The following is a 17702-nucleotide window of genomic DNA, read 5'->3' as shown; positions in this document are numbered from 1 at the left end:
GGAACTTCTTCCAGGTCTCCCACATTGGTGAAGAAGCCCAAGGACTTGCCCTACCCTCTGCTGTTTTCCATCCCATAAGCCGAGAGCTCAGTGGGAAGTGGAGCAGCTGGGACATGAATTGGTGCCCATGTGGAATGATGGTGTTGTAGTTGGAGGATTAACCTGACGTGCCCTGTGCTGGCCATGTTACTTAAGTATATCTTGATTCACGCCAGTATACATATCCTCTGATTATTTTTTTTGAATTTTAGTTTATCATGTGTTTTCTAAATTGGGTGAATGTGTAGCATCTTTTAAAATTTATTACAAGCACAATTTTCTGGAATTCAATTGGTTTATGTTACAATTATTTGAGAAGTATACACACAGAGAAGAGAGAAACAGAAATAAAGAACACTCTAATTTGTAGGTTTGCTTTACAAATACCTCCAACAGGCAGGAATGAGGTGGGCTAAGTGGATGCTTGATGGCAAGGATGCAATCACTTGATTCATCATGGCTGCCTGCCTGGTCCCACAGTAGCAGGAAGCTGAAGTCGGGAGCAGGAACTGGGTATTAATCCAGGTACCGCAATGCAGATTGTGGGCATTTCAATTCCAAAGCCAAATGCCCACAGAAAATAGAAGCCCATTGCCATTTGGGGAGTGCACAAGTGGCTGGGAGTGCTGTCTGTCTCTCTGTCTGCCTTTCATGTGTTAGGGAGTAATTTTGTCCCATTTTATTAAAGTTCTCTAGGTGATTAGACTGCAATTAATTGAATACATTTGCAGATGTATTTGGAAAGGAAGTCTACCCAATTGAGTTTGCCTACCTTGGAATATTGAGTCTCTTTCTATTCAGGTCTTCCATATCTCTCATTGAGTTCTGAGATATCCTAAATATTGCACGCTTCTTGGATCTTTCAAAAAATTCTATCGGTCATGACATTATATGACATATGCATTTTAAAACTCAATAGTAAGATCACAGTCTTATTTAATTTAAAATATTCCTATGCTAGGACTATAGAAACAGGCAGGAAGGTTAAACAAACCATGCTCACTTACTTGTTTAGTTTAAAGGGATTGAAATTTTGGCAGGACTTGCCACCAAGACTGCCTAGGTCTGCTGTCCTTTGAGTTGTGATGTAAATATTTTACCATTGTTCCTATAGCTTTCCTGATTTATGTATATATAAAGTTTACACACACGATGCCTCCACACCAGAGTGCCATGCTTATTATTATTACTCTACACTGACACATTGTTCAGCCTTTGCCTTCAGTGTTGTGTGTTCTGGCCAGTGTGTAACGCCTTGCATCCACCACTGTAGTGTCACATACAGGGCAACTTTGCTTCCCTAAGCAGTCTCTGTGCTTCCCCAGTCATCCCTGCCTCCTCAGAACTCTGGAGAACTCTGGATTTTCTCTTCTTACTGTCTTTATACTTCTGGCTTTTCTTTCTTTTTTCTTTTTTCTTTTTTTTTTTTTTTTTTTTTTTTTTTTTGTCTTCTGCCTTGTTGCGTTCAAGCTTCCTACATTTCTTTTCATGGCCTGAGAGCTCCATTTTTCATGGCCTGAGAGTGGGAAATAATTTTCCATTGTCTGAGTGCGTAATGATTTCTTTGCACATTCATCTACTGAAGGATGTCTGGGTTGTCTGCAGGTTTTGGCAGCTGTGAGCAGAGCTAGACAAATACCTGTGTGTTAGTTTTGGAGTGGGCATACGTTTTTAACTCATTTGTGTGAATACCAATCACACAATTATTAAATTGTATGATGAGAATATGTTTAGTTTCGTATGAAACTATCATGCTGTTCTCCAAAGTGGTTATAACACTTTGCACTTCCACTAGCAAAACATGAAGTTGCTGTTGTTCTAGTCCTTACCAGCTTTTGACATTATCTTTATCAGCATCTTAGCATTTGTTCAACTTTGCAGCTCCCTAAAACTCATGGTTATATAAACTCATGGATACACAGAGAAGAGGAGAGACAGAGAGGAAGATCTTCTGTCCATTGATCCACTCTCCAAGCAACCATAATGACTGGATCTGAGTCAATCCGAATCCAGGAGCCAGGAGCCTCTTCCAGGTCTCTCTTGCAGGTGCAGATGCAGGGTGCCAAGGCTTTGAGCCATCCTAGACTGCTTTCCCAGGCCACAAGCAGATAGCTGGATGGGAAGTGGGGCTGCCAGGATTAGAACTGGTGCTCTTATGGTATCCCGGCTTATGCAAGGTGAGGACTTTAGTTGCTAGGCTACCATGCCAGGCTCTGGGGCAAACTCTTTTTCTTTTGGGTTTTTCCTTTCAGAGAGTGCATAGTATTTACAAAAACCTACACAGTATCATGGCTAAGGGCTGTTAATTCTGTGCCTGGGCAAGCATTCTGCTACCAAATAAATGCTAATGAAGGTGATGGAAATGATCCAACCAATATTACACTACTTAACACAAACCACTCTATCCTCCAAATGAAGAATGGTATTTTGCATGGCACTTTACATTTTTTTTAAAACTTTACTTTGTTTCTGCTTTTTAAATTTATTTTTATGTTTTTATTTTTTGAATTTAGGAAAACTATTTCAAAAGCAATAAGGCACTGATAATGGTATGAAGATAATATTAGGTTCCCCCTCCAATAAATTCATAAACCATCACTGGATGAGTCTTCAGTTTTATTACAAAAGTGAAGATGATCAGTTCAAAATGAAAACTTGCTCACAGTTTTACATGAATGTTCTAAATACAAAGTCTCCTGAAACAATTGATATGATTTTCATTTTTAAAGAGATGCAAACATTTTCAACATTCTCATTTATACTCTATTCCAAGGCATAGCATTTTAATAGTGTCTTTGCAGTCAGATCCAAATTCACAAGTATAATTGAAACATACAGACAAACCCTTGTTAGCAAAAGTTTACATTGGTTGGTTTTCACAGAAGTAAAACCTATTTAATAACCAGCCCTTAGGTTTTCAGAATCTTGTACTCTGACATGATTTGCAGTCAGGTTTTTTTTTCCTGCCCTTAAGGCTACAAAACTTGCAAATGGTTTGCAAAAGAATTCTAGACCACTTAATGCAAAAATTAAAAAAAAAATTTCTTCAATAAAAAGTAAATTTTATAAATGGTAGGAAATATTATCTGTGGTAAGCTACTGCCTGACATTCCCCCCCCCCATTACTTAACAAATGTTACACAGAAAAGAAGACAAGTTATCAAATACAACAACTTTATGTTCACATCCCTCATTAAAATAAAATATACTTTTCACACACTCCATCTGAAATTTCTATTTTGCCATCACGTCAGAGGGGGAGGATAATACTGCCCATAATTCCAAGGATTCTGATAATTGTATTGATACCAGGCACTATAATTATATGCAGCTTGATTTGCCTGTAAATCACCGTCAATCATCTGTGTAGATGATGAGGTTGTGTCATCCGTATGTGCTTTCTTCTCCTCTGGTTCTTCTGATCCATTTTCTGCTTTCCTTTTTAAGGAATCCTGTTCTTTTAGGAGTGTTTGATGTTCATCATAAGCATTCAGAAACTTATTAACATCTGAACCAAAATCTTCAAGAAATTCCACTTTTCTTTGAGAGAATGTAATTCTCATTTTAATAGGTAATGATCCATGTACAGCTTTGTCAAAACAACTGAGGATATTTTCTTCATTTTGTTTGAGGTCACCACTATATTCCATTTCAAGTAAATTGAGGTATAACTTTGTGTTCTCTTTGTCTCTTTCAATGGCTTCTAAAAACACCTTCCTTGACTTTGGAAGATTTTTTTGTATTTTGAAAAGATGCCGGGCTAGTTTGATAGCATAAAAGGATGACTCATTACTTGATTTGGCATTTTTAATGGCATCCTGAAGCAAATGCTCAGCTTCTTCCATATTTCCAGGCCGACGTTCTAAACTTACTCTTCGCAAACGAACCATTGCCAATCCTAGAACACATTCTTCAAATGTTCTTAAGATATTTCTGGCTTCATTAATATTGCCCTGTTGCTCCTCAAAAGCTGCCCAAAGCATATGCACCATGGGTTTCTTTGGAAGATGAATAGTACAAGCTCTGCTGAAGACATGCCTCACTCCTTCAATGCTATGGTTTTCCATGTACTTGGCATACTTAATCCAAAACTCCTCATAGAGGGCACATGATATGATACCTCTTTCAAAGAGAACCACAACTCATTCATGAGTCCCGTTTTCAATTTCAAATTCTAAATATTCTTTCCAGTTTTTAAGCTGTGCCTTTTCCAATGGTTTCACATGAAAATAAGGTCTTTTAATACCTTCTTCCAAAGTCCACCTTTTACTAACTTCGTGTTCATTATAATTAAACATTTCTTGATGAATCTCAATGATTCGATGTCTCATGTTTTCTATTTCAGTAATTAGCTTTGCTGGATCAGTTATGTCTTCAATTCCTAATGGCAGATCATCACCAGGTGGACCGTCATCACCACTATGTCCATCAACAGATGCTAATTCCCTTCTCAGCTGAATAAACTGTTCATCAGTTAAAAGATCTCTAGGCAAGTTATTCTGTATATGATCTTTAAATCTCTGAAAATGATGACTATACAGCTGTGTCGGAATACCAAGGATATGATTGTAGATGGCTGTAACTTCTCTCAGGTTTTCTTGTTCATTTTCCCAGTTTATATACATGTCCCATAGTCTGTCAGATCGGAAGTCTGTTTCTGCAACTAGAACAGCATGCTCAAAAGTTCCTCTGATCGTGTTGCTGGTCTCAGGATCACCAGGGTCCAATGTCTCTTTTAAGAAGTTTATATAATGAGCGGAGTGGTGGAATCCACCATGGGGGGAGGGTGGGGGGGGGAGAATCCCAGATTCTATGTCATTACAACACAATGTAATTAATGAATAAATTTAAAAAAATACTTTAAAAAAAGAAGTTTATATAATGTACCCAAAGGTCAACACTAAGAGGTATTGCCTGAAGACCCCGCCGATAAACCTCATCTGATTGTTTTATGTTGTCATGTCGCTTTTCAAGGTCTGCATACTTTTCCCAGTAACCATAGCAATATGGATAGTGCACGAAAAATTTGTCAAATGCCTTCCTGGCAGCCATCAAGTGACTCTCCTGTTCTACATACTGAAGCAAATATACCCAGCTTGTAAAATCCTGAGGATTATTCTCAACAGTTTTCCAAAATTTGTCATATTCTGCAGGGAAAGTTGCTTCTGTTTCTGTCACTGTCACAGGAAGGTCCACAGCATTCGCCATTTCACTTTCTTCTGTAGATGCATTCACACTGGGAGAGCCATCAGGTGACAGTTCCATTTCTGTAACATTCATAATCTCAGTGCTGAAATCGGGAGCATGTTCTACCACTACCTCTGAACTGCTGCTTGTGCTGCCATTGCTAGAATTTCTGTACTCATCCATGTGGGAATTTTGCATGACTCTTTATTTAGCCTTCAGTTAGTGACCTCACTCACGATGGGTGCCACTGGATGCCATGAGCCCAAGCCTGGACCAGTCTAGCCGACGACGATGCAACTCCCGCCGCCTCAGTCTCCACAGCCACCGGAGCCGCCGCCACCGCCTCCAGCGCCACGGCCTTGTGTCTAGAACACGTTACGCATGCGTCGCGGTCCCGGGAGGCGAGCGGGTCACGTGGTCCGTGGCGCTCTGGCCTCGCCCTGAGGGGAGAACTAGGGAGTGCATTTCCCGGTGGAGGCCGGGACCTGCTGGAGATGCCCTGGGGGCCCACCTCACCGCTTCCTGGGTGTTCTTGGAGGCTCCACTCGAGCCTCTCATCAGGCATGTAGACAGAAGTCCTCTCAGCTCCAGGCTCCCTCTCATCCTTCACCTTCTCCATGGACACAGGATACCCCCAACTTCAAAGTGAAAGGAGGCCTGGGGCTATGGCTCCACTAGATGACCTCTCCCTCCCCTGCCCTGGAGGCACCTGGATCCCATGTGTGCTGCTTTGTGTCCCAGCTGTTCTGCTTTCTCTCCAGCTCCCTACTTGTAGCCAGGAATATCAGTGGAGAAAGGTCTGAGGCCTTGGGACCCTGAACTCACATGGGGGACCCAAAGGAAGGCCCTGGCTCCTATTTTCAGATCGGTTCAGCTTGGCCCTGGCTGTTGCAGCCATTTGGGGAGTGAACTGGTAGCTGGAAGATGTTTGTCTCTATGTGCAATCTGTCTTTCCAATGGAGATAGAGATATTTTTTTTTATTTTTAAATTTTTAGAAAAATTTTATTGGAAAGTCAGACGTACAGAGAGGAGAGACAGAGAGGAAGATTTTTCGTCTGCTGATTCACTCCTCAAGTGGCTTTTGCGGAGCTGAGCTGATCTGAAGCCAGGAGCCAGGAGCCTCTTTCGGGTCTCCCACACAGGTGCAGAGTCCCAAGGCTTTGGACTGTCCTCGACTGCATTCCCAGGCCACAGGCAGGGAGCTGGATTAGAGCCAGCACCCATATGGGATCCTGGCACGTGCAAGGCGAGGACTTTAGCCGTTAGGCCACTGTAATGTCTGTTTCCCCAGGGTCCATTTCCAGCACCAGGTGCACCTGCAAAGAGCAGAGTCAGCCACACACTGCTGCCTTCAGAACCTGTGGCCTGTGCTCCAAACCAGACACCTGGGTCACTGAAAACGGGCAATCTGGCTGAAATACTCATTTCTAAAAATAACTCATTCGATACTAGTTATTATTATTATGATTTTTGTTTTTATAAATATTTATTTAGAAGTCAGAGAGAGCAGTGATGGTCTTCTCTGTGTTGGTTCATTCCCTGATTGATCACAGTGGCCTGGGCTCATCCAGGGCTTAGGCCAAAGCTCCGTCAGCTCCTCCCTCAGGGACAGCCAAGGACTCAGAGCATCCTCCCCTTCCTTCCCAGGCACTGGAGATCCGGATTGGAAGCAGAACCACTCCACACTAGATGCTGGTGGTGCAGCGCGTACTCATTTTTGACCCTGCACTGCCACCTCCTGGCAAGATGCATCTCAGCTTGTTCAGAGTGAGGGTGACAGTGTCGTGGATGTGTTCCAGTGTACAAAGCAGCAGGCAGGAAGGCTGTATTTGCTTTGCAACTTACATGTGTTGAAGCATCACAAGGTACACACATATATGCAATTTTATGTCTGTTAACAGTTATTTTCCAAAAACAAGCTTTTTTTCTTTTAATTATTTATTATTTTTACTTCATTAATTACATTGTATTATGTGACACAGTTACATAGGTACTTGGGTTCTCCCCACCCCTCCCCAAACCCTCCCACCATGGTGGATTCCTCCACCTTGTTGCATAACCACAGCTCAAGTTCAGTTGAGATTCCCCCATTGCAAGCGTATACCAAACATAGAGTCCAGCATCTTATTGTCCAGTCAAGTTCAACGGCTTCTTAGGTACACCCTCTCTGGTCTGAAAACAGAGCCAGCAGAGTATCATCCCAGTCAATTGAAAGCTCCAACATACCATCAGCAAAAATTTACATCATTATGGAATTAATTGACATAGTAATAAGTAACCAATATGTTAAAAGTAAATGCGAGTTCCCAGCCACCTTCTGTGACCACCTCACCTATACTTCAATTTTAGTTTATACACAACATATAACATTCATAACATTACATGTTATACATAACATCATATCATCTTAAATTAAGGCAAACATGTGGTATTTAACCTTTTGGGATTGGCTCATTTCCCTTAGCATTATGGTTTCCAGTTTGGCCCATTTGGCCACAAAGAACTGCATTTTGTTTTTTTTAATAGCTGAGTAGTATTCCATGGAGTAGATGAACCATAGCTTTCTTATCCAATCCTCTGTTGATGGGCATTTTGGTTGCTTCCATGTTTTTGCAATTACTGATTGTGCTGCTATGAACATAGGAGTGCATGTTGGTTTCTCATAAAACAATTGTTCTGGATATATTCCTAGGAGTGCTATTGCTGGATCATACGGTATGTTGAATTTGAGTTGTTTGAATATTCTCCATACTGATTTCCATAGAGGCTGTACCAACCTGAAGCCCCACCAGCAGTGGAGTAGGGTTCCCTTTTCCCCGCAACCTCGCCAACAAGTGTTGTTGGTGCTTTTATTCATGTGGGACAGTCTTACTGGCGTCAGGTGGTACCTCATTGATGTTTTAATTTGGATTTCCCTTATTGCCAGGGAACTTGAGCATGTTTTCATATGTTTATTTGCCATTTGGGTTTGTTCCTTTGTGAAGTGTTTGCCCATTTCCTGTGCCCATTTATTGAGTGGCTTGTTTGTTTTGACATTTTGGTTGTTTTGTAGCTCTTTGTATATTCTGGAGATCAGCCCTCTATCACCTATGTCGTGTGCGAAGATCTTCTCTCATTCTATGGGTTGCCTTTTTACTTTGTTGATTGTTTCTCTAGCTGTACAGAAGCTTCTTAGTTTGATGAGGTCCCATTTGTTTATTCTGGTCTTGATTGCTACTGCATTTGGAGTCTTTTTTAGGAAGTGAGGGCCTACTCCTAAGTGTTGCAGTGTGTTTCCAACATTTTCTTCCAAAAGTTTGAAGGTTTCTGGATGTAGGTTTAGATCTGTTATCCATTTAGATCTGATCTTAGTGTATGGTGAGAGATGTGGGTCTATTTTTTTGTTTCTGCAGGCTATTAACCAGTTGTCCCAACAGCATTTATTGAACAGACCTTCCCATTTGCCTGGATTGTCGTTTGTCTTTTTGTCAAAGATTATTTGGCTGTATCTGTGTGGGTTCCCTTCTGGTGTTTCTATTCTGCTCCATTGATCTTCCTCTCTATCTTTGTGCCAGTACCACGCTGTTTTGATAACCACTGCCCTATAGTATGTCCAGAGGTCCGGAACTGTGATTCCCCCTGCTAACTTCCTGTTCTTCAGGATGGTTCTAGCTATCCGTGGTTTTTTGTGTTTCCAGATGAACCTTTGGATCATTGTTTCCAGTTCCATGAAGAATGTTTTGGACAATTTGATTGGGATTGCGTTGAATGTATATATTGCTTTTGGCAGTATAGACATTTTAATGATATTGATTTTACCTATCCAGGAGCATGGGATGTTACTCCATCTTTTGAGGTCTTGTTCAATTTCTTTTTTAAGTAGTTTGTAGTTTTCTTCAAATAAGTCTCCTACATTTTTGGTTAGATTTATTCCCAGATATTTCATACTTTTCTCTGTTATTTTGAATGGTATCTTGCTGGTTAAGTCTTTTTCCATCTTGGGGCTGTTCGCATACACTATGGCTGTTGATTTTTGTTCATTAATTTTGTACCCTGCCACTCTACCAAACTCTCGTACAAGTTCTAGCAGTCTCTGTATTGAGTCTCTGGCTCTTCTACATAAAGAATCATATCATCTGCATATAGTGAGAGTTTGACTTCTTCGTTTCCCATTTGGATTCCTCTGATTTCTTTTTCTTGTCTTATGGCCTCAGCGAGTACCTCTAGGACTATGTTGAATAGTAGTGGAGAAAGCGGACATCCCTGTCTTGTTCCAGATCTCAGTGGGAAGGGTTCCAGCTTTTCTCCATTCAGTATGATGCTGGCGTTGGGTTTTTCATATATGGCTTTAATTATGTTGTGGATTTTTCCATCTATGCCTACCTTGGTTAGGGTTTTTAGTAGGAAGTGGTGTTGGATTTTGTCGAAAGCTTTTTCTGCATCTATTGATACTATCATGTGATTCTTGTCTTTCAGTTTTTGGATGTGGTGTATCACATTTATGGATTTCCGAATGTTGAACCATCCCTGCATTCCAGGGATGAATCCTACTTGATCTGGATGAATGATCTGTCTGATGTGTTTTTGAATTCTGTTGGCTAGGATTTTGTTGAGAATCTTAGTATCAATGTTCATCAAAGAGATATGTCTGTAGTTTTCCCTCTCTGTTAGTTCTCTGTCTGGTTTTGGGATTAAGGCAATGTTGGCTTCATAGAATGAGTTTGGAAGGGTTGCCTCTTTTTCTATTGTTTTGAAGAGTTTGTAGAGGATTGGGGTCAGTTCTGTTCGGAATGTTTTGTAGAATTCTGTAGTGAAGCTGTCTGAACCTGGGCTTTTCTTTGTTGGGAGGTCTTTAATCACTGATTCAATCTCCACTTCAGTTATGGGTTTGTTCAGGTCGTTTGTTGCCTCTGGGCTAAGTTTTGGCAGGTGGTAGAAGTCTAAGAACTTTTCCATTTCTTGGTGATTTTCTGATTTGTTGGAGTACAGTGCTTTGTAGTAATTTCTAATTATGGCTTTAATGGATGCGGTGTCTGTTGTTATGTTGCCTTTTTCATCTTTGATGCTGTTAATTCTTGCCTTCTCTTGTTTTTTCTTTGTCAGTCGGGTCAGTGGGGTGTCTATCTTGTTTATCTTCTCAAAAAAACCAGCTTTTTGATTCATTGATTTTGTGTATGGTTTTTTTTATTTCTATCTGGTTGATTTCCTCCCTTGTTTTGATGATTTCTTGTTTCCTATTGTGTGTGGGGCTCTTCTGCTGTTGTTTTTCCAATTCCTGGAGGTGTGTGTTTAGTTCCTGTATTTGGCGCCTCTCTTGGGCCTTGACATGAGCTCCAATTGCAATGAGTTTACCCCGTAGCACTGCTTTGGCAGTGTCCCACAAATTTTGGAATGTTGTGTCAGAGTTTTCATTGGTTTCCATAAATTTTTTGATCTCATCTTTAATTTCTTCTCTGATCCATTGTTCGTTTAATAGCATATTGTTCAGCCTCCAAGAGTTTCTGTATTTCCTGGGGCATTTTGAATTGCTGATTTCCAGCTTCATTCCGTGGTGGTCTGAGAGGGTACATGGTATGATTCCTCTATCTTTTTTAAGTTATTTAGGTTTGCTTTGTGTCCTATCATGTGGTCGATCCTGGAGAAGGTGCCATGCACTGCTGAAAAAAATGTATAATCTGTGGCCTTAGGGTAAAACATTCTATAAATATCTATCATGTCCAGTTGTTCTATTGTTTGTATGAGTTCTGTTGATTCTTTGTTGAGTTTTTGTTTTTTTGATCTGTCTATTGTTGTTAGTGGGGTGTTAAGATCACCCACTATTATTGTGTGCATATCTATGTCTCCCCTTAAGTCCGTGAGTAATTGCTTCACATAGCTAGGTGCGTTTGAATTTGGTGCATATATGTTCACAATGGTAATTACTTCTTGATGGATCAGTCCCTTCACCAATATATAATGTCCTTCCCTGTCCTTTTTGATGTGTGTCAGATTGAAGTCCACATCATCTGAAATTAAGACAGCTACCCCAGCCTTTTTTCTCATCCATTGGCATGAAATATCTGTTTCCAACCTTTCACTTTCAGCTTCTTAGAATCTCTTCTGGTTAGATGTGTCTCTTGTAGGCAACAGATAGTTGGGTGCTGTTTGATAATCCATTCTGTTAATCTATGTCTTTTGATTGGTGAGTTCAGGCCATTTGTGTTAAGAGTCAAAATTGAGAGGTTGTGATTTTGCCCTGCCATACTTGTTTTTTTGATATCTGTGTAATTGCCCTTCCTTGTGTGGACTTTAGTGGGGAGACCTTCCTGTTTGCCATCTTTGCTTATGATTCACCTCCTTTTTTTCTGGATTTAGTGCTTTTCTAAGGAGATTTTGTAGAGCTGGTTTTGTGCTGGCATATTCTTCTAATTTCTCTTTGCTGTGAAAGTATTTGATTTCGTTCTCAAATACGAATGAGATCTTTGCTGGGTACAATATTCTTGGTTGACAGCTGTTCTGATTCAGGATTTGGAAGATCTTTGTCCATTCCCTTCTTGCTTATAAAGTCTCTTCAGAGAAGTCAGCAGTGATCCTGATTGGTTTTCCCCTGTATGTGATCTTTTCTCTGCTTCGTACTTGTCTTAGGATTCTTTCTTTGTCTTCGTTGGAGTGGAACTTGAGCACCATATGTCTGGGTGAAGATCGCTTTGGGTCATATCTGCTGGGAGTCCTCTGACCGTCCTGGATTTGGGCTGGGTTCATGTTCCAAGTGTTTTGAAAGTTTTCCTGTATAATTTCGTCGAGCACCATTTGCATTCCTGACTCTTTTTTCGCTCCTTCAGGAAGGCCGATAATCCTAATATTCGATTTTCTGAGGTTGTCTTTCAATTCTTGTATGGTCTTATTGGCTTTGTTCAGACTTATCTCCAGCCGTTTAATGAACTGGGTATGTTCGTTTTGTGTGTCTTCCATTTCAGAGATCCTCTCTTCTGCTGTATTTGTTCTGTTGGTTAGGCTCTCAATTTTGTGCTCTAAGTCAAGGATTTTCTTTTCATTTGTTGTATTTCTGAGGCTATGTGGTTCTTGAATTCCTTGAAGTCCTCCCAATTCTTCTCATTGTCTCTGACATATTTTAACATTATTTTTTTGAATTCCTTGTCTGGTAGATCTTCTATGTCTTCATCTCTCATCTCCGAAATAGACATTGGCTTTTGATCCTTTATTGGTAGGGTGTTGGCACTCTCATCTGGATCATTACCTTTTCTGGTATTTCTTCCCATTGTGTTAGTGTTTCTTTTTTGAGAGACCTAGGCACCAGTGTGCTGAGGGGTCTCCAAGCACTATCCTGTAGAGATCGGAGTCTGCAGGCGTGGAGTAGCAAGGTGTGGGAATTTTCAAGGCACTTTTGGTGCGTCTCCAGAACACTGGACCTCAGGGCGCCACTTCCAGGACCCAGAGGATTCAAAGCGCACTCTCAGCTCGTCCCCTACAGGTATGCTACCACAGGGCGTGGGGGAGTGAAGGCACTCTCTGTGCGCGCCCCCTGTGCGCGCGATCACAGGGCTCGGAGGATTCTAGGTGTTTTCTCGGTGTGTCCCCAGTGCCAGGGACTGCAGGGCGTGGAGGTTCCAGGTGCTCTCTGGGAACGCCTCCTGCACGCGAGTCCGCAGTGCTCTCCTGGTGCATCTCCCAAGCATGGGACTATAGGGAGTGGGGTGTTCCAGGTGCTCTCTGGAAGCGCCTCCTGCACAGTCCCGCCCACCCCAGCGCTTGCAGGGGACCGACCGCCCCAGCGCTAGCATGGGACTGCCCAGCCCAGAGGCGTGCTTGGGTTCCTGTGGGATAGCACCGCCCAGCTGAGTGCCAGACCACAAAGGCACGGGGGAGTATTCAGTGTGCCTTTTGCCTTTCTCCTCAGCACACAGGACCACTGTGCGTCACCTCCCAGACACAGTTTTGGCAGTTTCAAGGCACTCGCCCGGTGTCCCTAGACGCTGGAGTCTCGGGGGGGGAGGGGAGGGGAGATGAGCATCAAGGGTGTTCAGGCTCTGTGCATGCCCCTGGGGGCCAACTCCCGGAGCCTCCAACCCACCACTGTCCCCACCCACCTCACTCAAACCACAGGTTCTTGCAGTCTGCCTCTTCCTCTGGTGAGAACCCTCACCACTGGTGCATCTCCCGGCTACTGCGTCCGTTGCAGGTCCTGGCGGGTGCAGGCGGATGGAACCTGGAGGCTGCGGCTGATGCAGGTCCCGGCAGGGCTTGGCGACCAGGGTGGGTGGATGCTGGAGGGTCCCAATGACTCCAGGTCCTGATGTCCGCAGCGGGCGCAGGTCCTGGTGGGTCCTGGCGACCAGGGTGAGCAGGTGCCAGCGGGTCCCGATCACCGCCGGTCCTCAAGGCCACAGCGTCTGCGGGTCGGTCTCCGGGTCGACTGCGGCTTTCGGCGTCTGCACTCAAAGGTGACTCAGCAGATCAGGAACAGAAAGTCGTCTTCCCTGCCCTTTGTTTTGTTTTTCCCTGGTTGCTCTTCCGAGTTGTGTGGATTTTTTTGGCTCCACACTGTCCAGGGAACTTCACGTTCTTCTCCCTGTAGTTCTATGCTGCTCCACTTACGCTTTTGTCGCGTTCTAGCCCTCTCTGTCTGTGAGCTCCCTCACAGTTTCCTCCTATGTCGGCCATCTTGCGAGTCTCCCCCCAAAAACAAGTTTTAAAAAGGAAACAAAGAAATACAAATTTGGTTTCTTTGCATGCAGGACCAGGGGACAAAGTATCTACTTCTATGGAGCTGTGCCTCCTCCTCTCCCTCCCACCATCAGGCTGTGCTCCCACTGAGAATGATCATTCAGAAGCACTTGCACTGAGTCGTGGCCACTGCGCTGACAACAGCTTGTGTTCTACTTGGGCCATTTGAGGGTAACAATACTGGACACTCGGAGGAAGTGGCCCTTTAGTGGTGGAACTCCGGGGTCTACGTTGGAGCATTGGAGAGGTGGAGGTGGCAAAGATCTTCCCAAGAACCCCTTGAAGGCCGACTCATCCTGGGTATAGAGCTGGAGCTGTTAGGGTCCACCAGGCATCCTTATAAAGTGACTGAATGTTTCAGTTGGCAGTGTAGATGGACCTGTGAAGGGGGAGTGATTTGCTCACAGGGAGGTTTAGGTAAGTCTCTGGAAGCTGAGGATTTTAGGAGTGTGTGGTTTACATGCAGGACTGTATGTGTACTTAGAGGTACAGAATCACTACTTTTATGAATCCATTCATAATGATACTTTCAATAAGTACTTAAAGTAAAGATACACTAGCTATGTTTTAGAGAGGAACAAGTAACCTAGAAGAATTTCAAAATTGCTTTTCTTTGCTTTGAGAGAATTAGGAACTTACTGAAGAGAAAAATAGAAATGAATTGAGCATCCCAGTGCTCTACCACAATGACTGTTAGGATCTGGCATTCCTGATGGAGTCCTCCTTCAATACACTTTTTTCCTTAGCTCTTGTTAAAGTATATAAAATCAGCAAGATAACTGAGCAGCCTGACAGTAATAGCCATTATTGTGCCCCTCCCCTAGTAGAGTGCAAATTCTTGGAGGCAGGAACCATGTCTTACTCAATTTCCTATTTCTGATGTTTTTTCTTTCCCACAAGGCCTACCAAGAAATATTCAATAAGCGTGGTTGAGTTGTATTTTGCATGGAAACAGTGGAAGACCTAAGAAGCCTTGTGAATAAAGCTTCAAGTGTCAAATGAAAGGTGGGCTTTAAGTTGAAGACATTGTAATAAAGCAGCTACGCAATTCCCGGGAGAGCAGGCTGGCTTCAAAAAATGAATTTGTTCCTGGAATCTCTGTTTTTTTTTAAAGGTTTATTTATTTTTATTGGAAAGGCAGATATACAGAGAGGAGGAAAGATAGAGAGGAAGATCTTCCGTCCGATGGTTCACTCCCCAAATGATCACAACAGCTGGAACTGAGTCAATCGAAGCCAGGAGCCGGGAACTTCTTCCCGGTCTCCCACGTGGGTGCAGGGTCCCAAGGCTTTGGGCTGTCCTCGACTGCTTTCCCAGGGCACAAGCAGGGAGCTGGATGAGAAGCTGGCCGTGGGGATTACAACCAGAACCCATATGGGATCCCTGCGTGTCCAAGGTGAGGACTTTAACTACTATGCTATCTTGCCTGGCCCTCTGGAATCTCTGTTTCATGCAAGGTAAGAGTGTTCCAATGTATTGGATCCATTCACAATGCAGGTAGATTTCTGTCATTCAGATCAAGGCGGCCTACAGTAATGGACTTAGAGAACAGGTGCAAGAAAAGCAAAGTTTTATTAACCCATGTCCTTGCTCAGCCTCCCTCTCACGATAAAGAGGATTAACTAAATGAAGAGGTGCAATTAATCCCTGAGTTTTCTGTGATTATTCAGGAGTGTGATTTTTGAAAATGAAATCAGAAGGTCCAATTTCCCTGGATTTTATTTGTTGCCTGTTGATTCAGTCTCCAGCTGAAGAGCTAACAAAAGATGAAGGACATTGTGTGGGAGACAGACTGTCTCACTTTGTCTAACACTTTGGGACTGTATTTTACCAGCCACCCACAGCCATGATACCTTTTATTGAATGCTCCTGCCAGCTTTAATGTGTACGGAAAGCATCACTCAGGGTTAGTGTGAGGAATCTCAAAGCTGGGGACTCACCTTTCCCTTAAAAATCATCAGATGCATGAAGTTTTGCCTTATGTTGAGCTGAGCTGTAGCTGGTCTCCCTAGGGCTTCTATCCATTGATGTTACTTGTGAGGGAGACAGCTAATAGCAGCAGTGAACCATTCCAATCCATACAAAGTGGGGGTCCCTTCCACCTCTCCTGGAACATCTATCCCCCAGGTGGACCCAGGAGGTGGTAGATCTTGCACCTTAGCTGAGAGTTGTAGTACATAAACAGATTTGGAGCTGCTCAGAGGTTTTCTAGGAAAGATGGTGGAGGTATTCTTGAACCTCACAGAACTTTGGAGAGGGCACAGAGCTGGGTGGAATAACCTGGGGTGTGGGGAGCATGGTGGCTAGAGAACAAGAGGAGAAGCAAATTCTGAGGCCGAGGAACCTCTGCAAACCAGTGACGGTGCATGGAATGTGAACCTAGGTAATACTTTGGGTTCAAATTTTACACACCCTCTGTTTCTGCCACCCCATGGTCACATCCCACCCTCCTCTCTGAAGAACCAGGGTGAGCAGGGAAGCATGGCAGACTCAGAGAGGTTCCTGCGAAGAAGCATCTAGAAGAAATGCTCATTACTGCACCTCTTGTGAAGAAGAGATAAGGCTTTTACCTGTATCGCCAGGTTCATCCTTGTGGTCACTATCCGACTTATGCCACAAAACAGATGAAAGAATTTAGGCCTAGACAGATAAAAGCAAGTGACTGAGCCAGAATTAAAACAGGCTCTGTGTGGCCCCAAAGCCCTCAAGCAGTCTTTTAGAAATGAATAGTCTTGTTGTAGACGACAGTCAGACATTCATGTTCAGGAAAACAAAAAAAACACCTGAATTCCAATTCATCCTTTTGCATCTTATCAAAAAAAAATGATCCAAATGGCTTGCTTACATAAAAGTAAAATCAGAAGCTGTAACATTTCTGGGAAAAATAGGACAAAAAATTATGTTTCCAAACCCAGATGTCCATCAAAGAGAAGTGGATAAAGAAACAGTGGTACATTTACTCCACGGAATACTACTCAGCCATTAAAAAGAATGAAATTCTGCCATTTGCAACTAAATGGTCCCAACTAGAGACCATTATGCTCAATGAATTAAGTCAATCCCAAAAGGACAAGTATCATATATTCTTTCTTTTTTTTTATGATTTTATTATTATTGGAAAGCCGGATATACAGAGAGGAGGAGAGACAGAGAGGAAGATCTTCCATCCGCTGATTCACTCCCCAAGTGAGCTGCAATGGGCCGGTATGTGCCAATCCGATGCCAGGAACCAGGAACCTCTTCTGGGTCTCCCACGTGGGTGCAGGGTCCCAAAGCTTTGGGCCGTCCTCTCCTGCTTTCCCAGGCCACAAGCAGGGAGCTGGATGGGAAGTGGAGCTGCCGGGATTAGAACCGGCGCGCATATGGGATCCTGGGGCATTCAAGGCGAGGACTTTAGCCACTAGGCCACGCCACCGGGCCCCATATATTCTCTTTGATAATAATGCAACCTTCATGAAAAATACAGAATCAATAGACCTTTCAATACTGTTTTTGCTACATGTCATGGATTTTGAAATTTTTGTTTTATTTTTATTCATTCAAAAAAGTTTTTTTGCTTATTAATTTCCGCACTGACTCATACGTCATACAGTACTATCATTTTCTGCAAGAAGAATGTTGATTTTCTTTTTCATTTCTTCAACGACATGTTGGTCATTCGGTAGCATGTTATTTAACTTCATGGTGTTGTGAATTTCCTGTTTTTGCTCCGGTTGTTGATTTTGTTTTATGGCTTTTTATTTAACTGTATAATGGATACTCTCAGATCCAG

At 42.8% G+C, this 17702-nt stretch overlaps 1 pseudogene; it reads right to left on the bottom strand.

Moving 5' to 3' along the window:
• Positions 1–3213: 3213 nt before the first annotated feature.
• Positions 3214–5409, bottom strand: LOC131479209 (pre-mRNA-processing factor 39-like; annotated as a pseudogene).
• Between the last annotated feature and the right edge of the window lie 12293 nt (positions 5410–17702).

Source organism: Ochotona princeps, unplaced genomic scaffold (genome assembly GCF_030435755.1).
Source record: "Ochotona princeps isolate mOchPri1 unplaced genomic scaffold, mOchPri1.hap1 HAP1_SCAFFOLD_101, whole genome shotgun sequence".
Classification (NCBI taxonomy): Eukaryota; Metazoa; Chordata; class Mammalia; order Lagomorpha; family Ochotonidae; genus Ochotona; species Ochotona princeps.
This window is presented reverse-complemented; position numbering and strand designations above follow the sequence as displayed.